The sequence below is a fragment of the Phasianus colchicus genome, chromosome 1 (genome assembly GCF_987193195.1).
Source record: "Phasianus colchicus chromosome 1, bPhaCol1.hap1.1, whole genome shotgun sequence".
Lineage (NCBI taxonomy): Eukaryota > Metazoa > Chordata > Aves > Galliformes > Phasianidae > Phasianus > Phasianus colchicus.
This window is the reverse complement of record NC_143436.1, coordinates 122,572,004-122,599,351: the sequence shown is the minus strand read 5'-3', so window position 1 is coordinate 122,599,351 and position 27,348 is coordinate 122,572,004. Positions and strand designations below refer to the sequence as shown.

General features: G+C 42.0%; 1 protein-coding gene and 1 long non-coding RNA gene across 3 annotated transcripts in view; one reads left to right on the top strand and one right to left on the bottom strand.

Moving 5' to 3' along the window:
* Positions 1-27,348, top strand: part of NHS (NHS actin remodeling regulator) — a 249,866-nt gene that overhangs the window by 22,848 nt on the left and 199,670 nt on the right. The window lies entirely within an intron of this gene.
* LOC149920003 (uncharacterized) lies at positions 4,444-26,660 on the bottom strand. Its single transcript, XR_016459976.1, has 2 exons — positions 25,940-26,660; positions 4,444-22,084 (listed from the first exon to the last, which is right to left on the bottom strand). It is a non-coding gene; the product is annotated as an uncharacterized LOC149920003 (long non-coding RNA).

Genomic DNA, 27,348 nt, shown 5'->3' with positions numbered 1-27,348 from the left:
GACATTCAAAATGCATACTCTTGCTACAATTTCAGTGGCTGAACACAATATAGAATGTATACACCCTACTGTTCTTGTCCTTCATATTAATTATATTAAGTGCTATAAATGTACATTTATGCTGTGAACATGGTTTTATGGAGCCTGCATTTGTATTTTATCATACTTGCCTAAGTCTTAATGTAAAGGGCTATGTTTGATAAACATGCTGTGAGGAACCTACATGAATATCAACAAGAAAATTAAAACAGTGTGAGATACTTTATTTCATGTAAATGACTTTCTAAACTTTCAGTTTTACAATTTGCATTTTTCATATTAAAAACAAAACCAAAAAACCTGAGTTCAAACAAATCACCTTAACTGTAAGTGTATGGGGGGAAGGGGGATAAAATTTTGTGGCATGCATGATTTTAAGATAAAAATGCTTTACTCCTCTATATGGGAACTGTTGAGTCATGGCCTGAACCACTGATTGATCACCTGAGGCAAGGACTGAGTCAGCCATGGGAGCACAGGTGAAGGCAATTTGACCCCATTTAAGGGCTGACTGCCCTAGGGGAAGAACCTCTTTCTGGAGATTTCTCCTTTGTGGAGTTTTCCACTGTGAGCCTAGCTCCTTGGATGTGGGTAAGCTTTTCTTCTTTGATTGTTTCTTTTTCAACGTGATGATCTTTCTAACTATGACACCTGTAAAGTACCATCATAACTGTTCTACTCTTCCAACTGTACACTCCTTGAAGTCACTTGCCTTAGCATATGCCTGCATTGCAGTTATCTTCTTTTACCCCCTTGAAGCTAAGGTAAGGTGAGGAAAAAAATGCTTATATTGGGAAGAGAAGCTCTTTCACAGTCATGCTGTCATTGTGCAGGCTTATAGCCAGGCTAGAACTTGAGTAGAGCTTCTGTGAGGTTTGGAAGCTCTGCAGTAGCCTTTCAACATGGGGCTGTGTACATTTTTATATAAGTTGCCATCGTTTTCTGGAGGCTGGCCCTTTTGGAAAAGATTGCTTCTAACATTGTTATGGTTTTGTATTAGGCTGTCAAGAAAACTAGTACTAAATTTTCTTCTTTGTTACTGTGTGCATGGCTAAGGTCCTCTAACTTAAGGATGAGAATGTCAAACTACCTGGCTCTGTAGCATGCCCCAGTGCTGTAAGGTGATACCATGTTACAATCTCCGAGCCCTGTGAAGGGACTATCCTAAGGGTAGTGCTGCTATATATGGAACTCCTAGCTGCAGAAGTTCTTGAAGAATACTCTGGCTTTGGAATATGTGGTTTGAGAGTGCTGTGATTGCTGCCTTGGAGCTTGGAGCAAACTGGTACTTATCTTATTGTTGAGACTCATGTTTGACTTTTGCCTGCTTCTGCCTAGCAGCCATGCCAGCGTTTCATACGTACTTCAATAGCAACCTGTGGTTGACTGTATCTACCGAAAGGAGCTGAGTCTTGTGGAAGGGAAGTGCTGCAATGCAGCTGGGGTTATGCCACGTAACAGCAGGCATCTAGTGGGAAGTGGGTCTGCTCAGTGTGAGGTTGACCAGACAGAGTCAAGGTCTGCAATACCTCTCCTAACAAGTGACCTGGTCTCAGTGGTGCACACCCTCTTTCATGACATGACCCAGGACTTTCCTACGTGTTGAGAAGGAAGATGCTTGAGAAGTCTCCTGTTGGGTGGGCATAATGAACCCGTATAGCCGCTCCACAACCCGGAGCACAGTCCCAACTGTTTCCCAAACTCAAAAGATTGTTTTGTATATATATGTGCTTATTTTCTTTTGTAAGCAGAGAAATGGCTTCATACTAATGCTTAGGCATTGAGAGAGAGTGCTTTGCAGCAAGGAAAAAAAAAAAAAAAAGAGCATATAATCCTACTGCTTGCCTCTTCTGCATTGAAATTATAGCTTGGTTGTTTTTTGACTGTATCACTGTGCTATGTGTTGAGGAAGTGTGTAGCCTAGGCTTGAGTTGTGGCCTTTGAAAGATGAGAATAAGTGAAACACTGAAGCCGAAGGTACTCTATAAGATCTTCATTTTTTAAGTGAAAGCTGTGCATGAGCGAAATGCTTTGCCTTCTGCAAGTCTACTGTGCAGATGAAGTTAAAACATCTTTGTACTCATCTTATTTGTTATAATGATGTTGTCCTCAAATGCAGTTAATTAACAGTAAACCTTTTTTGTTTTGTGCTAGCATGGACTGTACTGTTTAAGAGATGCTTTTGATAGCTGTTAGGAAAAAAAAATGGTGGAAGGGGACCTTCTAAAATGATAGGTGAACTGTTGCCCTTGGTTCATGGCTTGCTGATGGCATGTGGGCAGTGCTGCCAACTTCTGTGATTTTATTGACCATCTTAGACTGCCAAAAACTGAAGTCATATGCTCACTTGAGCATCAGTTCTCTCTGTTTATGAAGAAGAAAGTTACTAGCTTCTCTAGTTGTAAACATTAGTATTTTGAACTCTATAAGCCCACAACCTGAATTAAACGAAAAGGATCAAACTACTCTTTAAAAAACAACATACCCAGCCCTTTTATCTGATTGATATGTATGCAGACTTTGTTTTAGGAGCCAAGGATATTTGACTACTAATCTTTGAATACTTGGAGTTGGCAGTAATGGATAAAGATTAGTATATATTCTCCCTTTTAAGGTGAACTTGGAACGGATCTTAGACCTTAAAGTGAACCAAGAACATAAATAAATAGACTTCCAGATAGGCATATCACAGTGTATTCTACAAGTACAACAAATAAGTTTTCCATCCTATTCAAAGGATTATCACTTCTGTATTCACTGCGTATGTCCATATTTTTCCTTTTCTATTTCTTCAGAGTAGATCTTGGTAGGTTTTTCTATTTAATTTGGAAGTGATGGTGATAGCTCACAGTGATGATATGATGATACTTCCTATTTTTGAGAGGGGAAAAAAAGTGAAAAATTATAGAGGAGTAACAGTTAGAATTGGCTGAATTCAAATAATTTTGTTCAAAACTGGCAAATGAATATGACAGCACTTAGATATATTTCTCATGGCATTCCTCCTGCTAACTCGTTTCTAAATGAGAGGAATCTGTATTTTTTTCTTTATATTCCGAAAACTTACCAAATCTTGTAAACTCTTAAGCCGCTACTGAATAGATTAACTTGAAAACACTCTTCGTTTCATTAGTCAGATGTTGATTATTTTATGACCAGCATTTCCTATGACGCATACTACTTACCTGGAAATACTGCTATAAAGGAAGCAAGGACTATTGCCTAGTTTTGATAGATACAACTTTGCTAGAATACGCAGCTCTTGATGGTTAGGTCTCCATCTGAATGTACTTCAATAAGGGTTTTGGAATACCACAACTACCAATACCTTTGTCCACATACAGACTGAGTAATATAATCAATTCCTTAAGGATAAAGACTTTAATAGATATGTTTGGATATATCTTTAAATCTGTCTGTTTTTGTATAAACCATTTCCTTTGATCTAATGAATCACTTAAGGCTTGTGAGCTTGGCTTCAGGCTTCAAAATACAAAAGGCTTTTAGCATAGTGACTGATGGTAAAAGAACAATAACTGCTTTGGATTCAGGTGGGGCCCTCTGTTTCTTGTTATTACTATCAAGAAGCTCATGGAGGGAAGGTTGAGATTGAATGTTGGGGGAAGCTCTTCACAGAGAGTGGTGAGGTGCTGGAACAGGCTGCCCAGAGAGGTGTTCAAGGCAAGGTTGGATGAGACCCTGGGCAACCTGGTTTAGTACCATCAGATCTGGAGGTTGGCATAGGGGGTTGGAACTTCGTGACCCTTTGGGTCCCTTCCAATCCAAGCCATTCTGTGTTTAACTTCTACTCTACTTTTGTGACATATGCTGTGTTTTGGTTTGTTGTTTTTTTTTTTTTTTTTATCCCCAGTGGAACTGAAGTTTTTAAAACAAAGTCTGTTTTGTCTCCCATCTCAAGAAGAAAGCTACGTCTTCCCTTCTAAAAAGAGATTATGTCAAGCTTAACTGAAGACCATTAAAACCAGTACAAAAAGGCCCGGTGATTTCCAGAGTTATTGGATCAGGATGAAAGTGGAAGGCAGATAACTGAGGAGATGTGAAGGAAAAGAGATCTCACGTGCCCAGGCCCAAGACCTCATGCCACACTATTGCTGCCAGTAAGGCCACAGCAGGGCTGGTCTCCACCTCCCCACAGTCCCACGCAGCCTGGCCTCTGCCCAGCTGTAAGGCCCATATCTTGGCCTGGTCTCAGCCAGTCTCCCTCCCTGTGGAGGTGCTTGGAGCAGCAGAGCTGCCCTACGCCTACAGCTACCTGGCTCAAGGGATCTGTGTGCCACCTGCTCCATCATGTTAAAGGAGCACAGATTTGGGTCTGTTCAATTTTGGGGTGGTTTATATCTGGCCCTATGAGCAAGGGAGGTAGAATGCTGTTTCTTACTGTAAGGGGCTTTTTTTTTTTTTTTTTTTTTTTTTTGCTTTTCCAAACTGCTAACTGTAATTGTTTATATTTTTTACAATATTATTACTCCTGTTATGAGCTGCCTAAGGCAGCCACATCAAAGTACTGCAGAGCGTGTGTGGTGCCAGCTCAAATAATAGCAACAAACCCTGGTCTCTCAAACCTTGGTTTGATTTCATTGTTTAAATAGGAAATGAGCTGGTGTGATCCCTCCGTCTGTGAGGTTCTTTGACTGCAGATCATTGTTTTGGCACTCAAATTCCTATTTTAATTAGAAAAGGAGGAAATACTTTGAGCTGATGCTTAGATAAAAACTGTGAATGATATTTATCACTCTCTTAAGGAGTTTTATTTAAGACCTCACAGCAAAATCTGCTTTGAGGACTTTCTCTCTTTCTCCTCTGTTTCAAATGTTTGTGTCTGTAAGGCCGCTGAAGTGATTGCATTGTTGCCCCGGCTTCCACCAGATGCCCTGGGTGAGGTTCTGGCCTCACAGACATCTGGCTGCCCAGGCTAGCTTTGCTATGGATTTCATTGAGGCCAGATCTGGCCTTGTCTGCACAGAGAGATTTAAGGACTGGCCCCTCAGGGGATGTTTCTATCCTCCGGTGGCTTGGGCCTCTCCTACCTGCTTTAGATGTGGTGGCTGTAGACCTGGCTAGGGATGTCATCTCTGTCCTGGGGCTCCTGCAGCCACCACTAACAAGGGCTGGGAGGAAAGGCTTCAATGCACACCGCCTCCGCTGATGCATCCAAACCCAAGCAATTTTCTTAATGCTTACAATGGCAGGAAGTCCCATATTTAGGTACTGATGATGCATAGGTTTTTGAAGTGTAGGTTTTGAAGTCTAATTCTTCATGAAGGCTGTTTGCATCTTGGCCTGGTTGCCTCTGCTGTACGAAGTATGCTTGACGCGAGGGCTGTGATTTGTGGCTTTTCTTTCCTTATTATGGTTTTCTTCCGCAGTTTTCTCTTTTGAAAAGATGTTTATTGTCCTATAGCTTTAGCTTGGTGGCTGTCAATGGCCTTCAAAACATGCTTGCATGAAAAGGATGAGTTTCTATGACAGTCTTCAATACCTTCCTTTCAGAGTCTCAGCCAGCTGTCTTGGAATCTGACTCAGCACTGGTAGTCCCAGGAAAGGGTAAACTTGAGTGTGTTTTAGAATAATTCCTTTGATTGTTCTGTTTTAGAAACCCGTGCTTCCATTAGGGAAAATGGATGATCTGCAACAAGACTTTTTGTCACACTTTAAGATGGAAGTCCATCGCAGTGTGACTTTAGCTTCTTGTATTTGTTTCAAGTATCTAAGTTTTAAAGTGGCTTATTTGCAGTTCCCATTAGTAATGAACTGTGCTTACATGGACTTTACCTCCTTCCCTGGCTTCCTTGTTATGCCAGCTGTGCCTTATTGCTTTGAAGGCTGTGAGGGCGAGACATTTAAAAAGAGTAAGCTTGGAAAAAATAATTCCCATGGAAGAAAGCTCTTAGAATGATCTTTCGACCAAATCATCAGGAGCAATTAAGTAGCTTTGCATGGATGTGTTATTAAACTAACTGAAGATGATCTAGCTTCTTGCTAAGAGTTTAAGCTGTGCTGATAAGAACTGATCACCACTGTCCTAGGAAATCCTCTGGGGACATGTTGCTGGAAGTAGAGTGTTCTCAAGAGAACTCATGGCACGTTCTTACGTGTTGCATCAGTCAACTGCTGTTACTATTGTTTATTTTACAGGAGATGTGTGTGGAGTGGATGGAGCAAGCTTCTAGACTGTCTCACAGTCTTGTATACTAATGTCCTCTGACCTAGAAGTCTTGTGGTAAGGAACGGGCAGTTCATATTAAAGCATCTGGAGCCTATGGCTCTGCATGTGTGTGCAAGCACACATGCAGGATGGTGCACTCACTCAGAGGTCCAAGCCAGGTTTGCAGCTGAAGCATGCCCATGATCAAGAAAGAAGGATAACACAGTGTTCTTTCACATCTCATCTCTCCACTCTGAGACTTCCTCACATCTGTTTTGTTCCAAAGCTAAGTAACAAATGGCTGTGTCCTTCCTGGTAAAATGTCTTTTCCATTCTTCTGTTTATCCTTTCTTCATGTCTTACTGAGAGTTTCCAGAGTTCAGTTACGTTGATGGCCTGGGAGTGTGATTAAATCATGATTTACTAAATCCTGCCAAACCTAAAGTAAAATATGTTTAACATACTCCAGCTGTTCATCATACATAATCCTTGATTTATTTTTATTTTTTTAAATATTGATCTGGTGTCCTGTAAAAATACTCCTGGGAAAGCTGCTCATTTGCTTCCATGCCAGCGAAAGCTTCTTTGCTTGCTCAAGAAGCAGCATCATACACTTGATGCTTTGGTTCTGCCTGGCAAAAGAAAACGTCTTTACAGAACACAGAGTGCTTTCAGGATGGAATGGCAAAGTCATTCTTCCATAGTAAAGCTCACATCACACTCAGAATGAGACCTGTAATGCCATTGTGACAGTGTACAGGCCATCTGGCTCCAGAAACAGAGGAAACAAAAGGTGTTCATTAATTGCAGTGCATGTTAGGTCATTTTATCATTTCTTAGAAGTTAGGAAATGCTTTCACTGAGACAAAGCATTAGATTTTTTTATTCTCCGTCATCCTCTTCTGTATTTTGAGTTGTGGGAGCTCCAGGAACGTGCAAAAACCCAGGCTTTTGTTTTTCATGTTTAATTATTTACTGCATTTCTTCGCTGTGTGTATCTGCCTGTGTATTTTCCACTTACTGAATGCCAGGTGACTGCTTCCTTGCTGCCCTCTAAAATTAGCTGTGCCCATCATGAAGCCTACAGGACAAGGGGGCAAATATCCACACTTGTAGTATCAACTTGTCACGTGGCTTTGACAGAGGTATGAATTGTTACAGTGCATATGAGAGATCTTCGCAGGATTTGGAGCCAGACTCCTTAGATATTTGATGGAAGCATGTCCTCACCATTTGATGAAGGATTTCATGGATTTCCTTAAGGGAGACCTTCATGAAGTTCTCCCTTTCACGATTCTCTTCCTGAAACTGTTGCTGCCAGTAGTCTTTAAAACCAAACTTGCTATCTGCCCACTGGATCTGGATGAGGGTAGCACTCAGAGCTATCAGATAAGCAGGCATCAGAGGGGAGCAGGCCAGAGTGTTATCCGGGCTCTTTTGAATAGTATGGATGTTGCTGAAAGCTGCTGGATAAGCTCTGTTCTACTTTGATCCTGAAGAAGTCCTGATTTTTGTTTCTAAATGTAATTTTCACATGGAGACAAATCTCTGTGAAGCCAGTCACATCTAAGGGCAACATCTGAAGAAGCGCTGTCTGGTTATTTGGGATATATATTAAAGAAAAGAAGCTTGTTTTAAAGTTGTATATTTAATACTTGAGGAAGAATCCTATGTTGTGTGCTTAAGATTTCCAATTGAGCATAAGGTAACTGAAATCCCAAAGTTTGAACCAACACACAATCTACCACTGGAGCCTGTTTACATATACTCAAGTACAGTATCTATCCAAGTGCTGCATATAGAATTCAGGGTTTTTTTAATAGCTGAGAGCAAATGATTAATTTGAGGGAGAATCTCTGCTGGGGTAAAATAAGGACCTGCTTCTTATCATAATGTACAGTTTTAATGGGAAACAAAACCTGGGATTTGAATGACTTGACAGTTAGCAAAGCAGTTCTGCTTTCAACAGCTGGAGAATTTCAAATAGCAAGGAGAAAAGAACACAACCTGAGCACAGTATGCAAGCCTCTTGCCAGCTGATTTTAACAGCAGCAAATACCTCATAAAAGAAACACTCTTAGCTCGCAAGTCAGGGGCCTGGTGACGTGTTTCTTCAATACAGATCATTAGTGCCCTTTTATGTTTGCTGCCGTGGGAACATTTTCATTAGATTAACCTGTGCTTAAGCTGTCTCCTCACCAGGTAGCACAAAACCAGGGTATGCCTCCACAGCTCAGCAGTACCACAGTGTCTCAGGGCTCTGGCAAATCAGCTTTGCTCACTGGCACTGTTCCTCTGCATCATTGCTGCAGTGCCATTGGCTGCAGGATAACACGATGAGAGAGTGAGTGGCCCCTCACTTGGCTGTTTAACACAACCACTGCAACTGCTTTTGCTATTAGAGTAGCAAAGAGACTTTTTTTTCCACAGTTACAGTAGAGCTAGGCTTTAATGTTCTTGTTGATTACAACTGACCCAAAAAGTCTGCCTAGCATGCCTTTTATATGGAGTGTATGTCAGTGAAGCTTAAAGTCTCTTCTCCTCCCCTAGGCTTCACTCTGCAGTCATGTCTTTCAGACAGCTGAAATGCCAGAGCTCATTCACTGGGCTTTGTAGCGAAATGCTTGATCTAATCATGTCTGAATATTTTAAAAGGTTTTCGATAATAGAAGGTGAGAAGTGGTGTTTTAAAAAGGTCTGCATCCCTGAAAAGTGTGTATGTAATTTAAAACTCAGTGCTATCCCAGATTTTTCCCTACTGAAATATTTCCCACTTCTCACTGTATCATAAAATCCTATCATAGATGTCCATGATTTCGTGTTGACTATTATGGTTTTATTTATAGTTTTTAAATGTGAGTTGCAGCATTTGAAAGCTGTGATGACAAAGACTGTACCAGTCAGTGAAACAAACTGTTCCACCATCACTCCTGCAAATAATTTCCATTAGCTCACATAGTACTGTAATTTGGAGTGCATTCTGTGTATCTGTCAGTTATAATGTTACTAAATAACTAATTTGGGGACTTTCTCTAGAGGGCAATATAAATGGGGCTGCTTATGCTTCTGTCCTTTCTGCACTGAGTATATGAAACCAAATGTGGCCTTCAATGTATTAATGGTGTGCCTTCATGTGGTCTATTATTAAGGCAGTCTTTCCCTTTTTGCAGGCTAATTCCTGAAAGTAAACAGGTAAGAAATCTAAAACTTACACTTGTTATTCAGCAAAACAGATTCTGCCTGAGATAAAGGTGGGCTGGAGTTGTTCTTGGTGCCTTTTCCCCTATTTGCATATGTGCTTCCATCTATGGAAGTCACTTATGTAATGTTACAGCAGTGGGAAAAAAACTCTTGGCAACAATAAATGATCATCTAGTTCTGTTCAACTGCATGTGCTATAATATGCAATGAAGCATTACTGCTCTAAATGAAAGGAGCCGCCTGTTCTTTGAGCTTAGCATGGCACATTAAATGGCTAGCAAGGGAAGAAATTAAAGAGTCATTAAGGTTGGAAAAGACCTCTATGATCATCTAGTCCAACAATCCATCTACCACTGATATTTCTCCATTCAACCATGTCCCTAAGTATTACATCTACCCTTTCCTTAAACATTTCCAGGGTTGGTGGCTCAACCATCTCTTTGAGCAGCCTGTTAAAGTTTCTCTTTCTGAGAATAAATTTTTCCTGATATTCAACTTGAACCTTCTTAGAGCAATGTGAATCCATTCCCCCTTGTCCTGTTGCTGTTAAATGGGAGAAGGGACTGACCCCCAACTCATCACAACCTCTCTTCAGGCAATTGTAGAGAGTGATAAGGTCTCCCCTGTGCCTCCTCTTCTCCAGACCAAATCTTCCCAGTTTCCTTATCTGCTCCCCCTAAGACTTGTGCTCCAGCCCCCCCAAAAGGCTTTGTTTTCTGGACATGCTTCAGGGCCTTAATATCTTTCTTGTAGGGAGGGGCCCCAAACTGAACACAGTACTCAAGCTGCAACAATGCTAGAACTGAGTACAGGACCTCCCTGCTCCTGCTGGCTGCTCATACAAACCAGGATACTGTTGGCCTTCTTAGCCACTTGGGCACACTGCTGACTCATGTTCAACTGATGATCAACCAACACTCCAGATCTTTTTCCTTCACGCGGCTTTCCAGGCACTCTGCCCTAAGCCTGTAACACTACTTGGGGATGTTGTGGACAAAGTGCAGGACCTGACATTTGGCCTTGTTGAACTCCATCCCACTGGCCTCACCTCAGCTATATTGTCTGTCCAGGTCCCTCTGTAGGACCTTCCTACCCTTGGGCAGATCAACATCTCCTCCAGCTCTCCTCCAACTCAGTGTCATCTGCAAAGTTACTGAGGGTCTACTCAATTCTCTCATTCTAATAATCAATAAATATATTAAACAGAATGGTTCCAAATACCAACTTCTAGGGAACGCCACTCATGACTGGTTGCCAGCTGGATGTGACTCCATTTACCACCACTCTCTGGGCCTGGCCTTCCAGATAGTCCTTTACCCAGCAAAGAGTGTATCTGCCCAATCCATGGTCTGCCAGCTTCTCCAGGTGAATACAGTAGTAGACAGTGTCAAAGGCTTTGCTGAAGTCTAGGCAGTCTACAACAACAGCCTTTCCCTCATCTGCCAGGCAGGTCACCTGGTTGTGGAAGGAGATCAGGATGGTCGAGCAGGACCATTCAAGCAGAAATTCATGTTGGCTGGGCCTGATCCCCTGGTTGTCCTGCATATGCCATGTGATCTCAATCAAGGTGATCTGTGAAAGAAAGAATAGCATAGTAAGGAAAACCATGAAACTTAGGGTATCCCATGGAGAGAGAAAAAGAGGTAGATACCTGTGCAGTCATGAATAGCACGTGAACCTACAGCTGGAGCTGGGCTTTGGGAAAAATTTGATGGGTGCAGGGAACAGCTGTCCTTCAGGAAGATAGGATATCTAGAGGCCTTTTGAAATGTGCTTAGTAAAAATTAATGTCCTTGACTTTTCTGAGAAGGGCAATGATTACAAGTGTGAAAAAAGGAAACTAGCCACACTACACATATTAGTATCTTGGGAAAAGCAGATACTTGTTTTTTAATGCCTTTTCTTGGGAAAGGGAGCGTGTCATTATTATCTTCTTGCTCCTCTGCAAAGGAGCAGTTTATGAAGGGAATTTGCAGATATAACCAGAATTAATTTTAAGGGGAAAAAGCAGAATACTTCCTCTCAATACGGTTTTCATTTAGAGAGAGAATACAACAAATAAATATATACATAAGCGGAAATGTTGTAGTTTTAAACAAGTCCTCTTCAAACTTCTATATGTATACTTTTTCCCATGGCTTTTATATCTGTTGCCTAAGCAAGTAGGAGGAAGTCCAGGAGATTTTATTTTTTATTTTTATTTTTTAACTTTTGTTAGTGCAGAGCATATTTTAATAGGGAGATTGCTTACTCACTTCCTTCCCTCTGTCTCCCATCTCTAGAGCCTTCTTGAAGGGATAATACCAAGTGAGTGGGAAAAGGTAATATTAAGAAAGTATTTAACATTTCTCATATGCAATGGTGTCCGTCATGCAATGAGCCAGCCTCACTGGATCAACCTGAATCACTAGCAGTATTGGTGAAAGCTATTGCAGAGCTTGCAGCAGTGTAGAAAGGTGCCACCACCTGTGTCGAGATGCAAGATATTTGGATTATGGTCTGTGTCTGGCCAGTAGCTTGCTCTGTAGTGGCAGGCAGATTTGTTCACCTCTTTTTATTTCTGTTTTTCACTCGCATGTAGATTATAAAACTCTTAGGGGAGGGATAGTCTTTTCATAGATATGGGCTAATATATAGACCAGAGAGGCCCTGCTGTTAGTGAGTTGTTTGGACACTTAATTTAAATGAAAATATGGAGGCAGTGAAGGACATTTCAACTGCTTATCCATCAAGGAAGCACTTGTACGAATCAGTGATGTACCTTTTCATTTTGTCTAGGTGCATTCGTGTTTATAGTTAGAAATCAGAGCAGAAGGAGCCAAGGATTTTAATAAATAATTGATAGTGCATACTTGCTGTGGCCATGTTTTTAAGGAAAGTGAAGGTGGAGGAAAAACATGTACAGAATATTTGAAAGAGAATAGATGAACCTACGGTTTAAAATTTCATCCTGTATTCACGTTAGTAGAGCTACTAAAACACATATGATGCTCATTTTCCTGAATGCTGGCTCTGCACATTTTCTCCTGAAAACAATAATAATAGGGAAAGGGGGGAAAAAGGGGAATTTGATATGCTAGTTTCTGATCAGGGTTATATACGAGTTCTCTGGCTTGTTGCCATTGCAGTTCTGTACATTTATCTGGCCTGGGATGATTATGTGTCCTCCCTGGCTCATTTCCAATGTGGGCACAAGCTAAAACAGTATATTCATAGAGCCTGATGCCAGTGACAGCAGAGATCTGTGTAAGAGCACTCTGCCTTCTCCTCAGGAGTGTTACTTGGTTGAGGTGTTGAGGTGGTGATGGCCTCATATACATATCTCATTTTTTCTTTGCATTGTTGCAGGGAGCATAATGGAGACTTAGAGCAATGTTGCAGTTTATGCAAAATCATCTTCTGTGAAAAGGTTAGCTGTGAAATTAATGTCTGCAGTTCAAAAACAGGGCAGGAATGGGTTCACCAGAGCTCAGAAAGGTTTTGAACTTTTTGTCTTCCACAGTAATTAACGAAAAACATCTATAGAGAACCTGCTCAGTATTTTTGAAGAGAATAAATACAGGATCTGAGCTATGCTCAGCCTTTCACTGGTAAAGGCATGATGGCCATGGATGTGATATGCTAAGAGAAGGAAACAGAAATGTGTGGGAGGGGAGTCAAAATCATCAAAACTCCCAGAGCATCTCCAGATGACCTTGCCTTGATAAAGCTTTATACAGCTGAGTTTTAAATTGCCTTGCAGTTTCTCTCTTGAAACCCCCCCCCCCCAAAAAAAAAAAAAAAAAAACCAACAACAAATAGAAAAGCACAAAAGTTACATGGAATCCTTTTGAATTATGGTTTCATATTCAGCTCTGGTGGATAAGCTTCCTCTGGGCTTAATTTGAAGTGCAAATTTCTACTATGTGGAAGTCAAGACCCTGACTTTCCCTTCAGTTGGACTTAAGAATTAATTCTCTTTTCTACTCTCTGGTGTCCTCTTCTGAGTTACTTCTTTCATTTTTTTTGCGAAGCTCTAGCGTTTGTTGTTGTTGTTGTATTTGGTTTCCTGCATCTCATAACACAGATGCTGAGCTCTTCTTCTGAATGTTGAGTTGGTTGCTGTAGGCATTTTGGTTACCGTGCAAGTTCCTGCTTCCCTTCATGGTCAGGAGTCCTTGGCTTCTCTCTCCTTCGGTAACCCTGGCTGGCTAAAGGAGAGCAAACAGGGAGCACGTATGGTCAAGAGAGAGGAGAAGGAGCTGAACAGCCAACAGACTACAGAAAGCAGTCATCCCCTAACAGTTTGCTAGCCCTGTGTGAGTCAAGATAAAAGAATCAGTGTCAATGCAGGGTGCTCCAGGATCTCACCTGTGAGTAAGACATCTCTTTGATGCTTTTTATACCCTGTGACTGAAGAAGATTGGTGGTAATAGTGTGCAGGCAGCGGGTGCTTATGCACCCCTCAGCCTTCTATTGAAAGATGAAGGATTCATCTTTGAGGAGTGCTGGAGAGCCTTCAGCTGATGTGCTGCCTTTTAATGAGGGACTGTTTGGAAAGCACCATCTGCAAGGACACATCAGCATGCAGTGTGTCCCGCAGCTTGTATGTACATAAGCGTGCCATGCAATATGCAGAAAATTCAAAGTGCCAGACCAATATAACTTAGGAGTTAGCTTGGAAGACGATTTCTCTGCTTTGTGCTGAAGGATGCATGAATGAACTAATAAATAAGTAAGTGCATATGAGGAAGGAGGAGGAGGAGGGGATATGTCCAGTCCACTGCTTCGTAAACTTCAGTGCCGCATTAACCAGTTTCATTCCTGCAGTAGACCTACTATACTATCACAGGGCTTTAATGTTTAATTCACTTTGATTTGGACTACAGAAATATCAAATGTTTCTGCAGGCAAACAGAGGCATCTAAGGAGCCCTGTTGGGAATAAAACTCTAGAAAGACCTTCAGAGAAATTAGAGAAGGGGCACTTTATTGGTTTTAATTCCAATCCTACAGTTCTGCACTATATTTTTTCCCCCCTCCATTTTAATGTGGTGTGTGGGGCAGATTGGTTTTAATATCATGTCCTCATTTCTGTGCACGGCCTTTGGAGGCTGTCTACAGCCAGACTGGAAAAACAAGCAAATATTTAATTTTGTGCGGGGGAGGGGAAAGGGCTCTAAGGCCCTGCTGCTGTCAGAGGATATAAGACACTGCTGCAAAGCAGAGATTGAAAGCTGCTCATCAACAAAAAGAGCCTTGATCAGCCCTTGCTTTCCTGCTTCCTTCAGACACCCACGTTATGTGCATTTACTAAGGAACCATTAGGAACAATTAACAAACACTAAGCCTTTTATTAACACACTTGCCAAATAGGTGGTCAAACAGAAATGAACCGTACAGCAGAGCCACTGCAGGCCCCCTCCAGTGCTGCTTCAGGGAGGCTATTGATGGGTCTCATCCTTTCAGTGTTGCTGTGACAGTGTGAAGGCTTTGAGCATTGCCACACTGAGATGTCAGGGAGCTTGGCACAATTAGCTGTGCTGTTGTTGTCCTTTGCACTGCACAAATGCTCAGTTCTCTTCTGAGGACATGGAATGATTCAAGGGGTGAGGGCCCAGGTTTCCTCGCTGTCACCACCTCCCTTAAGGTTTCTGCATGGGATTCTAAGCACTCTGTATTGAATTGAGAAGTACAAACTGATATGCTAAGAAGACCATCTTGCAGCAGTCATTAAGCCCAAGATACAAGTCCAAGAGCTTTGTTTTGTGTTTCACCACCAAAAATGTTCAGTCCACACCTAAGCTTTTGGGCTGCTGTAATGCTAGGTGGAGAGCAAGGGCCAGCAGCATGAGCTGGAAGGGTAAGACAACGCTGTAGCAGAAACTGAAAATCTGTGCCCACTGCCTTGTCACATTGCCTTGACTGAGCCGGAGCTTTCTTTCTGTTCTGTGGGCTGTGGGGAAGCAGCTCTGGGTCTCACATCGTAGGGCACAATCCTCTGAAATCCTTAGGCCATGGGAACAAGATCAGAAAATCCCTGTGTGTAGGAAGTGAAATAGAGAACTAATAATGGTTGACAGAATTACTATAATTCACACTACTTTTTTTCCCAGACTCTCTACACGCTTATCGTGGTGGTGCCGGCAGACTGTGGGAGTAGATGTGCAAATAGCTAACTTGTAATTTGCAAGTGCAATTAGCTGGTTTTGTGAGTGCAATCACAGTAATTGCAGGAGCCTAACTTATGTGCTTCACTGTTTTTCATCTTCAGAGCAAAGACTAATTAAACATTAATAATAGCATTAACAGCAAAATTAACATATATATATTTGAGACCATGAATTATTTGCTTTACTGCAAGTCACATAAATGTGAGGGAGACAAAATGCATACTGTACAAAAAGAAGCTTGCTGCATTTTTTTTTTTTTTTTTTTTTGCTCCCTCCAACACAGCTGTTTCATCGTGATGCTGATGTTGTAGCTGTAGCAAAAAGCAGATTTAGGCATGACTGTGTGCGGATTAGGGCTCTTTGTAATGAATTCTGGAGAGCACGTGCTGTAAGTTCTCAGATTCCTGTTATGTCCAATGCTGCATAAATGAATGTAGCTCCTTACAAACACTGGAGGAAATCTGACCTTCTTCCAGGTGGTTTACCAGAACCAGGACAACAATTTGGCCATGGAATGGTACAAAGACGCTAGGCCAGATCTGGCAGACTTAGGAAAGCTTCAAGGGGGAAATGGGTTCTGAGGAGATTTAGGTCATTAGGTAAAAAGGAAACAGAAGCTGTTCCAAGTGTAGTAGGTGGTATGAAAGAAAAGAAAGGCACAGGGCTGAAAGTGGGGGAATACTACAGCTGTAATAATTGAACTCAAATGTCTATTTTTGTTCAGAAGCACAGGAAGCTGCTTTTACATTTCTTATCTTGCTGTAGATGCCTATAACACAGCATGAGGATGTTGGCTGTTTCTGGATGTCCTCTTTGCTTACCTGCACTGCAGCTTTGTCATTCTGTCATTACTTTTAACAGCACGAGGAATGAATGATTGGCTGGGAATGACATCTTGCTTTCTTCAAAAAAGTGAAGGCAAAACTTGACTCACTAATAGTGCTGGTGGTCTGTTAGCTCTTATTTAAGTCAGACATAAACCATCTGGTTATTATAAGCTTCCATCTATTTTTTTTTAAACCCAAAATTTAGTCTTCATTTGAGACCAGCTTTGTGGCCTTCAGGTCCTCTGTCCTCTTTAATTGCCCCTTTCTGTCCATGATCTGTCTGCAAAGCAAGTTAAAGTCAACATCAACCATACACATCACTGGGGAATTCAAGAGGTACAAATGATCCATAGTTTTTGTAATGACTAAAGAAAGAAAAGAATAATAAAGCTCTGAGTTTGAAATGTAAAATGAAACTACAAGGAAAACAGATAGATGCAGGAAAACAGAATTCCTTAATATCATGCTATCATGGTTGAAGAAACCATCACGACTCAATCACAGACTGAGGTGGCTGCTTTATCAGGCGTGAACCTCCACTTATTCTCCTTTCTGTGAAAGTCTATGAAAAATGACTCTTTGTTACTCTAAGGTGGGCTGGTGTGCTGTTGAGATCAAGCACTTCTGACTTACCAAATACAGGAGCTGTTCCCTTGCTTTGGCATTTATGAGTTGCTAGAAATACTTGTCCAGATCTTATAGCTGAGCAGTTTAGGTCACCAGTAGGTACAAAGAAAGCAGGGTAGAATAGTGGAGAGAGGGTCAGTGCAGTGAGACAGCATGGGCAATGGTTAGCTTAACATCTGCTCTTATGTTTGCTTAGCCTGGCAAAACCCTGCTTCTAATGAAAAGCTCCCTGTGAGCATGTGTACCTGGTAGGCCTTAGATAAGCCAAACTGGAGAGCAAAGGGAGAAAGATGAAGCATTTTGCGGTTTCTGCAGAAGTAGATAGGGTGACAGGCTACTACCAAGCAAGGCATCACCTTTGAAAGCCCTCACAAGCAGGGATTTTGTACTCATCTCTCTGTAGTTAATTGGCAGACTCATGCTCCCTTGCTTGGAGACATAAGCTACCAGAGGAAATGCTCTCTCACTAATTGAGCTAAAGGTGAGGTTTTTTTGTTCTCTTTTTTTTTTTTTTTTTTTTCCCCTCAAGGAGAGGGGAGAGGTGGAAAGCGAGAGCCTTGTGGCTGTTAGCAGAACTTGGCTGAGGCCTCCACATTATGGATAGCTGGCTTCTCCTGCAATTATAGGCATTTTGATGATGAGTTTACAGTTACTCTGTAAGTAATCCTTAGCTCTTGTTTAACAAATTCTCCAGCTGAGCTGGCAATCTGATATTTGTTGGTAGCTTATGGTAGGCCTAGGGCAAAACAACTGCTAGAGGCAAAGAGAAAATCTCCCACCTTCCTTCCAGATCTGCAGACAGCAAAGCTTCTTAAAAGGGTAAGGAAGGAGGGAGACTCGTCTTGGCTTTTCCATAATGCACAAATTGTAGCATTTTACATATCTGCATGAGGATGACATGAACAACTGCTTGAAGAGAGCCCAGAGGAACAGTTAATGAGCTAAACCTACAGATAAGAGAGAACTGGAAAACAAGCCATAAAGCTGTATTTCTCCTCCCTGGCTGTCCCTGAAGTTGGTTAGTTATGAAGTTAGTTATGAGCTTGGTTGCAACATTTCAACATTCTTCCTCCACCAATTTCCCTGCAAAGGCTAGTGCTTGCAAAAATAATAAAAAAAAAAAGGTTGAAACAGTTCATCTGGCAGAGCAGATAGAATCACCAAGGTTGGAAAAGACCTCCAAGATCATCCAGCCCAGCCATGCTGCAGATCCTGCAAATGGCCAGTGGAGGAAGGATGTTGAGACGACAGGCTTCAGGAAAAAGCACCTGAAGTTAAAGCCAAATTCCTGTTATTTCACAGAAGTAGTGATTTCAACCATGTACTTCCATTCCCTAGGGTTAATAAGGTCAATTCTGCATTTCTAAAAAGCTGTTTTTAATATTTGATGACCAGTAATGCCTGCTGATCTTGCAGACAACATTAATTGGGAAAGCTCTTCTTAGTTGCTTCTTCAGGTCAGGCATGTATGCTATTCAGAAAGCTACAAAAGCATGAAAGAAAAAGAAAGGCATGAGACCTTCCTCCTAGCTCCCTAAAAGTTCTTAAAGCCAAAAGAGGCTACATGTACAAGTGGGACTTTTTGTTCTCAGTGTAGCAGGTAGATGGAAATGAAGCCAAGGAGAAGGTTCCTCTTGCAGTATAGCTGCTAAGAGGAGGAAGAGCATCTGAGAAAAGTAAGTAAGTTGTCCACAAATGATCTGAAAAACAGAAAAAAGATTAGGGAAGGGGAAAGCCATTGCTGTAAGCTTTGGTTTTCATTGAAAGGAAAGCTCTGTAGGCATCTCGGCTTGCTACAGGGATGAAACCAGTGTGTAAATATTGTTGCTACAGTTTAAAGAAGGAAACCAGAAAATTCCACTCCTTTTTTATGAAGAGGAATTATTTGCAAAGGAAATTTCTCCCCCAAAGTAACTTGCTTCCAGAAATTATTTCATATGGCAGAGTAAAACACAGAGTTTCTAAAATGTAAGTAATTTTAGTTTAATAAACATGTAATGCATGCCATCTTAGAAAGCTCGGGCTGGAGGGAACCTCAAAGGATCTTGCCATCCACCTCCTCACTTTGAGGCAGATCAACTGTACCAATGTCACTCTCAGAAGGTATTTGTTTAATCTATGTTGAAAAGCCTCTGATACTGTAGACTTCATGGTCAGCCTGCTCTAGTGCTTTGCTATTCTTAACGTTCTGAAGTATCTGCCAGGATCTATCTGCAGTTCTCTTCCTTGTGATGTAAGCTTGCTATTTGTTTTCCTGTTCATCATGAACACAGAAAATGGAATTTTCTTTTTTCTGCAACAGACTTCATATATTTGAACACTGTTGTCCCATGGTCTCTGCTTCATTAGGCTAAGCAATGCTAGTTCTTTCACTTTGTACTCTTGGGGCATTTTCTAGGCATCCCATCTTTCTTATTTCTCTCCTTTGGACTGTTCAGAAAATGTTTCTTTCAGAATGGTCCTTTGTCTGGGAGTCTGTAGGCAGGGTTGAAGGAGCACTGGCTCTTTCTGTTTTCCTTTACATCAGAGGGTCCAAATATTGAAACTGAAAATTGTTGCAGAGTGCTCAGAAATGTCAAGCTGGCAATCAGTACAGAGAAAGGTTCATTACGTTTGACTATATTTGTCTATCTGAAGTGAGTTGTAACATCCAAACAGTCAAAATGTAGTCATTAAATATTGTAAGGTGATTTTTAAAAACAGCTACATGTTAACATAGCAGTGCATTTGGATTCTTTCTTTTTCTCTAAATTTTGGCTGCATCACCACAATGATGAAGTTTGAATTTTTGATTCCTCTATTCTTTCTCTCCCACTGCAATGATAATCTTAGCTTCCACTCGGCCACCTGCCTCCAGGAACCTTGGGCTGTAAGCAAAGCACCATATGCAATTAGTAATGTTGCTGGATGTGATTACTGGCAATTCTTGGAGGGTGGCCAGCCCGATTAGTAACATGGTCTCCACCATTACAAAAATCTAAATCTAATCTAATCTTTTTTTTTTTTTTAATATAATGAATATATTGGAAAAATAGTTTCTGATTAAAATCCAAATCCTTCAAACTCCATATTCTGCTGGTCCTTTGTTTCTATGCCAATAGCTAAAAGGCAAGGTGGAGCTGGTACTGACTGCCAATATTTGGCCAGTTCACTTCAGCTTCCTTTTTTGTCCTTTGTGGAAAAGCTTAGGGGATAGCTGTACCTTGAGCAAAGATATTATTCTCCACCCATATTGGAGGGTAGTGTTGCTGTGTGTACCAAAGAATACTTTATGAAGGTGCCTTGCACTGACTGGTTGTTTTTGTTTTAAAGATAATCTTTTGCAGAAAAGTCCTCCATCCTACATTTTGTTTGTTTGTTTGTTTGTTTGTTTTCATTTTTTTTCCATGCACTATCAGTCCCTTTGGTCTCTCCTTTTACTGTTGATATTTTAGATTCTTCATGTTGTTTTCTGCCCTGGCAAACCTGACCACTTCAGTAGTTTTGTTCTTCTTTTCCCCTTTCTGCTCTCCCCCTCATTTCTATTTTCTCCCCATGAAATATTAGTTTCCAGCACAGTAGGACTGAGGAGGAAAATGGCACGATTAATCAAGAGAATCTAAATTAAAAACTATAAAATGTAACAGCCAGATTGGATGGCTTAGGGTGCATAACCGTACTTTGAAAGCCACTAACATCAACTGTGAAGCCTCCAGTGCAACGGATGGGTGGTCCTGTCTGGATAATCAGCAGAAAAATTTGTAATTTGTACGCATTCCCCACAGTCCCATCTGGCAGCTCCTTTCTGGCAGCCTTCATGGGGCTGCCAGGGTTGAGATTGCATATTAGTATCTTCTGACCCTGTTAAAATGCTCCCTTCCGTGGAATCCAAGCAGCTCTTCCCAGCTGAAGCAGTCAAACCATTAGAGATACTTTGGGTAGAACAAGTACTAAAACCTAGAGGGACAGGCTTAGCTTGAATCACCAAGTTATTTAAACTGCCCCAGTTGATTTCAGCCTGGAGCAATTGAGGCAGCTGCTTTTCTTTCATGATGGAGTAGGAAAGAGGAAGAACGGCATCTAGTAGCTGCAGTAGGGTGACAAGTGGCTGAAGGCAATAGGAGAGAGCCTCTCCCATCAGCAGACGTATCCATGGGAAGGTGGCTGTTCAAAGATGGAGCCGTGTCAACAGGCACTTAAAAGTGAACCAAGCATGTATAGCTTGCCTTTTCTCAAGGGAACCACTGAGCGTTTGCTGGAGGGTGTAATGCACTTTCTTTAGGAAAATATGGGAAAATGTTCCTGTACATCATTTGTGGCCCACTCTACACAAATGAAGACCTCTCTTCTGAATTTTATGTTATGACTCGAACATGTACTTTGATAAATAAAACCATGCATGAGTTTCTGTGAGCATTTGGGATTTTAACACAGTGAGAAGTGAATTTTACAAATGCAAAGTCTAAGTCAGCTCAGTGCAGTATATTTGGATCTTTGAAATGAATAAGGTTAGAAAGGATGGAATGCAGCTGAGGAGCATGCTTAAAATTTACATTTGCTTCTCACTCATAGAAAAAAAAAAAAAAGAGAAATAAATCCATCATCTCTTCACCCTTTTATATTCCTTTTGCATACCAGCTAGTATTCTCACTTTATTTTTATTGCTGTAGTGCTGTTGTTACTGGGTTAATATCAGTATCGGTTTACCAGTGGGCCATTTCAGGAGCTTTAGTAATCTCATGCTCAGAAATAGAGGAATTGTCTTTGCAGTGTTGCTGTTCACCAGATTATCAGTCTGCTCTTAGGTTGAGCCAGTTGAGGAATAACCTTTTTGGAACAAACCACACCTTTATAAGAGCTGTGGCAAGCATTCACTAGGGTTTTTTTTTCCTCTGTAATTATTGGTGTGGTGGCTTAGCTTGATGAAGGCAGCTCCCTGCTGCAGCTGCCAATGGGACACATCCAGCTGCAGGAGTTCTTTCTTCTCCCTCCCTGAAGGTTGTACTGCAGAGGATGAAGCATGCACCACCCCCATCCTTTCTTCCTGCATGAACTGTGGTGATTCTTCATGTTTTTGATAGGCAGCTCATGAGCCTGGAGGAAGTATTTCACTGTTAGGGCAAAAATTGCTTATTGAAATATCAATTCTCCTGCCTTTTTTTTTTTTTTTTTTTTTTTTTTGAGGGGGGTGCTGTGGGAGGTGGGGGAGGATGCTGAGTTTGGATTGTGCTGGTTTGCAAACAGCCTTCTGTGGTTAAAACTTTATTATCCCACCTGGCAAGATGTCCTTCTTCTCAGGACAGCTGGCCATCTTGGCATAGCCAGTGAGGAGCTTATGAATAAAGAACAACATGACTAGAAAGTCATAGGAAAGAAACAAAGAAATTGTTCTTTGCTCGTAGGTAGGTAGGTGACCTCTGACTTCAGTTGCACAAAGGGGTGAGGACCTGTCTTCTAAGCATTACCTTATTTACCTTTTTTCTGAAGACTGACTCTTCTGAATCTACAGGTTCACCTTTCATGTTGTTATGGGCTCCCAGAGTAAAGGCATTAGCGTTAATGTTTGACTTAGATCTGTGGGAACGAATATTTATTTCAGAAAGCAAATCAAAGAAGCCCACTCATGTCTATCCATCCTCCCTCAGCTGTGAAACTAATCGGCAGTATCCTGAAAAGAAAACAGCTCTTTGAATATTAAAACCTTCTCCTTGTGACCTTTGAAAGGAAATAGCTGAGAAACCCAAAGCTGTTCAAAAGCAGCAGTTGTTTTTTGATGTTGTTGCTGTTTTTTTTTTTTTTTTTAATGAAGCCTTTTTGGATACTGGCACATTTTGGCAAAGTTAATGTTTGGTAGGCTGAGAAAGCTGAGTGCTTACTGCTTCACCTTTTGACTTGAATGAAGTGGACCATACCACCAGGGCTGTAGAGCTTGCTGGGGTTGCACTACTTGACTATACAGCCAGGCTTGTAGCTGTACTGAGTATCAGTAACTGCCTGCCTGCCACGAGCCAAGTTTTGCAGCCTGCAAAATGGTTTGAATGTCCATATACCAGCATGATCAACTTCATGTACCTCAAGTACTGTGTTCAGTTTTGGGCTCCTCACTGCAAGAAAGGCATTGAGCCCTGGAGTGTGTCCAGAGAAGGGCAATGAAGTTGTGAAGGGACTGGGGCACAAGTCTTATGGGGAGTGGCTGAGGGAACTGGGATTGTTCAGTCTGGAGAAGAGGAGGCTCAGAGGAGACATTATTGTTCTCTACAACTGCCTGAAGGGAGGTTGTAGTGAGGTGGGGATTGGCCTCCTCTCCCAGGTAACAGTGACGGGACAAGAGGGAAGGGCCTTAAGTTTCCCCAGGGGAGGTTCAGGTTGTATATTAGGAAAAATTTCTTCTCAGAAGGAGTGGTGATGCAGTGGCACAGGCTGCCCAGGGAGGTGGTGCAGTCACTGTCCATGGAGGTGTTCAAGAACCGTGTGGATGTGGCACTGAGGGACGTGGTCAGTGGGCATGGTGTGATGGGTTGACAGTTGGAGTAGATGATCTTAGTAATCTTTCCAACCATAATGATTCTATGATTCCATGATTTTGTGGTGCTATGATTGGAGTACTGCAGGTGCAAGCTCAGCACAAGTCCTGCAGAGGTGTGGGTGTGAGGGAGCAGTGCCATTCGACTGCACCCACAGAGCGGTGTGTGGGTTGGTTTTCCTCAAGGCTGCAGGTGTTGGGCACAGCAGCTTTTGGTGCCAGTCCAAGGAGCAGCTGGGAGCTGTAAAACTGGTACTGACCTGCTCAAGAAAACAGAGCTGCCTGCTTCTTGAGCTCCTTATATATATTCAGCTTAAAACCAGAGTGGCCTTGCTTTTCCTTGTAGCCTTTGCAATTTTAAAACACTTTGCATGCATAACCATATCTCTGCTTTGTCCTCTACACAATGCGTGTGCACTTTCTGGCCCTTTTTCTCTTCTTTGACATTCCTATGCACAAGAGATGCATTGCTCTCCGTCCATCTGTAAGGGCTCAGTTAGCTCTGTCATTGATCCCAGCATGGGATCAGGCCTCATTGGCTTCATTTGTGCTTTTGAGTGTGGAGGAATATGAGCTAGCCTGGGAGCTAATCTGTAAATTTTGCAGAAAGATAATTCAGTTTAATGAAATGCCATCTTAAAGCTGCAGGAAGAACACTGTTGAGGGGCTACATCCTGCATGAGCCAAGGCAGTTATGGTGCTTGGTGGGTGGAAGGCCTGGCCTGAGACCATCACCAGTTAGAAGCTTCATTCAGCTCCCATTGGACATACAGCCAGACAGATTAGCTTTGGACAGTGGGGTTTTCTCATAACAATATTATGCTGGTTTATCTCAGATATGCAGTGTCCCTGCTGTAGAAAATATTTTGGTTTGATCCAGAGGGAGTTGCTTTCTTCTTTTTCTGTTTCTTTTTCAAATAAGTGTCAGTTGCCATCATTTTGGTCTTTGTTTCTGAACAACCTTTTAGTGTTCCCAGCTAGGCAGTGCCATTGAACCAGGACTGTTACAGTCTTGCTCCATTAGCTATTACCATTTGCTGAGGAGTCGATGTAAATGAGGGCAGTCAGGAGGGGAAAAGGGGAAATCTGCTGTTTCTCCTGTTACAGCTGTGCCTGGCACTGCATGTTTTATTATAAGTCCAGCACTAAGGGAGATTGATAATATAAGATGAAAGGTCTGTGTGATCTCATGGCTGGTAATAATGACTGAAGGACCGCTTATTTCCTCCTCCTGCGCTCCGAGTTTCAGTCCCATTGTGAATTTTCTTCACTTCAGTGCGTTGTTTAAAGCCCACAGGTCTGGGCTCCTTTACAAGGCTTTTTTTGTGGCGCAATTTTGTCTGATTGAAACCACATTTTTACATGTGCCAAAACCAGTTCAGCAGTTAAAAAGAAATCATAATATCGATTGGATCGTATTTCCAAAGTGGATGTCACCAGCTAATTCTTTTGTTACACCATTTAGCTACACAGGATTAAGCGAGTGTTTACTATTAAGCAGTTACATATGGGTCCTATTAATTCACGCGTTCTGGCAGTGCTTTTGACTAATATCTTGTCAAATAGGTTAGCATTTCAGAATGTCTCTAAATCACTGAACTGCAGGGACCCTTCATTTCCAAAGCAAGATCTAGTCCTCACAGGGGTCCAGAGGTTAGAGTGGTGTTGACATCTGAGGGACTTCCTTCTGCTCTTTAACAAAAAAGGTTTGTAAAACCAAGTACCATTTTTTTTCTTTCTTTCGTTATTAGGCTTCCTGCAGTGCATGACAAGGAATACATATGGTTTGCAAAAAAGAGCCAAAGATGAGTAAGATGGCTTTTGCATCTCCTGGCACACATCTCCAAGAGTGAAATGCCTATCTTCTCCCCAAACTTTCTTTCACTCCTTCTAGAACAGGCTCCTTGTCTTTTTGTCATTTTAAATTAACATCGTTTCACCTTTGGTGGATGCTGGATTGACCTCTGCAGTTATAGTCTGAAATGAGCCTTTGTTCTCCTCGCTCTCCCACCTCCTAAGCTCTGAGGCCTGTTTGAAAGACTGCAGTCATGCTAGTTGGGAGGTGAGGAAGAGAGGAGATGCTGCAAGGTTTCAGAGCAGATAGATTTGAATCATAGAATCAGCGTCATAGAATGGCTTGGATTGGAAGGGATCATCTAGTTCCAACCCCCCTGCCATGGGCAAGATTGATGACTGCTAAATCAAACACTGGATCAGGCTGCCCAGAGCTCTGTCCAACCTGGCCTTGAATGCCTCTAGGGACAAGGCATCCACAGATTCTCTGGGCAGAGAACCTGCCAGAACCTTAACAGTCTTTCAGTGAAAAACCTCCCCATGACATCTAATCTAAATCTCCCCTTTTAATTTAAAACCATTCCCCCCCTCCCACATTTGAAGGACACTTGTCACCTGCCTTATTCTCTCACCTTCCCTCTGGGCTGTTTTCATAAGGGTGCTTCCAGAAGCATCTTTTCTTGTAGGACTTCCTGATGCAAGGATGGCACAGCTTTGGAGAGATGAGAGCTCAGTAGGGATGAGGAGCAGCTCAAGCACTACTGTCTCAGAGCCCTGGGTCCTGGCATCTCCAGAAGAAGGAGAGTCAAGTAGCCTCTTGGTAGGGACCAAGAGGAGACATCCTGAGTAGTTTTGGGGATGAGGCAATGCTCAGGAAGAAATGTGGTGGCTGAAGAACTGAACAGTAAGGCACAGGTCACTGCCAGTTTGCTCAGTGGGATCTTGGCTGTAGAATATTAGGAGTCACTGCTGTAAAACCTGATGTGATTTTACCGAGTTCTTCCACAGAAATATCCACAAAGTCCTGCTTTGGCTGCTGGATGTTGCAACTGTATTCAATCTGGCACAAAGCAAACCAACCAGTGAAATGTGGTCTCCCTCTCACCGCTCCATCTTCCAGGCACTTGCTCTCATCTCTAGGGAGGAGTGTTGCCTTCTTTGGTGCCTGTAAAACAACCAGGATGTGGCAGGTACAACCCAAAATGCTGCAGTGACAACATCCTGCTCATGCTCCAGCCTCTTCTCATTCCATCTGAGTTCTGTTCTTTTTGTGGTCCTCTTGGGGCTGAGGTATGAGTGTGCCTTGTGGATACAGGATGGAGCTCATTTTCTGCTTTTGGCTAATTCTTTAAAGCAGGGTTCACACTGGCAGAGCTGGTTTTGCCTCCTGCCCAGCTCTTCTTCAGAAAGGAGCCTTTCTTTTCTCTCTCTGTATGGATTTTTGGTAAACATGTCATGTTGCAACAGAACGAGCCAATGAAAGTCAAAACTTCCTCTTTTCCAGTCTGTAAACATTTCCTGGAACAATATTCTCAGCTTTGAAATCCTTTCCAAAGAGTATCTTACGACCTCGCTCCCTCTTTCTATGAGTCACTTGATCAGAGAAGCATTCCCTGCTCAAGTCACTTCCAGGCAACCTTGTTAAAGCACTAAGGATTTAGTGCGCAGAAAGCCACTGCCAGCTTAGCTACCCCCCCGGGACACACAGCTGGTGAGCTGGAGCTGGTTTGCTCGAGTTTCTTGGGAGCCTGTGGGCTCTGGTCCCAAGTTGCAATCTCTTGGAGCAGGAAATTTTTCTTGGAGACTGCAAGCTAGTCAGAAGGATAAAGTTCATGGGCACGATACAGTAGGCTGCATTTTTTTTTTTATTGCATACTCCTAAAACAAATAAGTTAGCTATTTGCTCCCTCTGCCCTGTTGGTAATTCATTACATATTAGACCTTACTTCATTGTGTTTCAGTAAAAGATGGAATGAAGCTTAGATTTAGGAAGGAAATAAGCAATTCTTCAAGCTATCTGCTCTCCCTTGCTTGCAGGGTC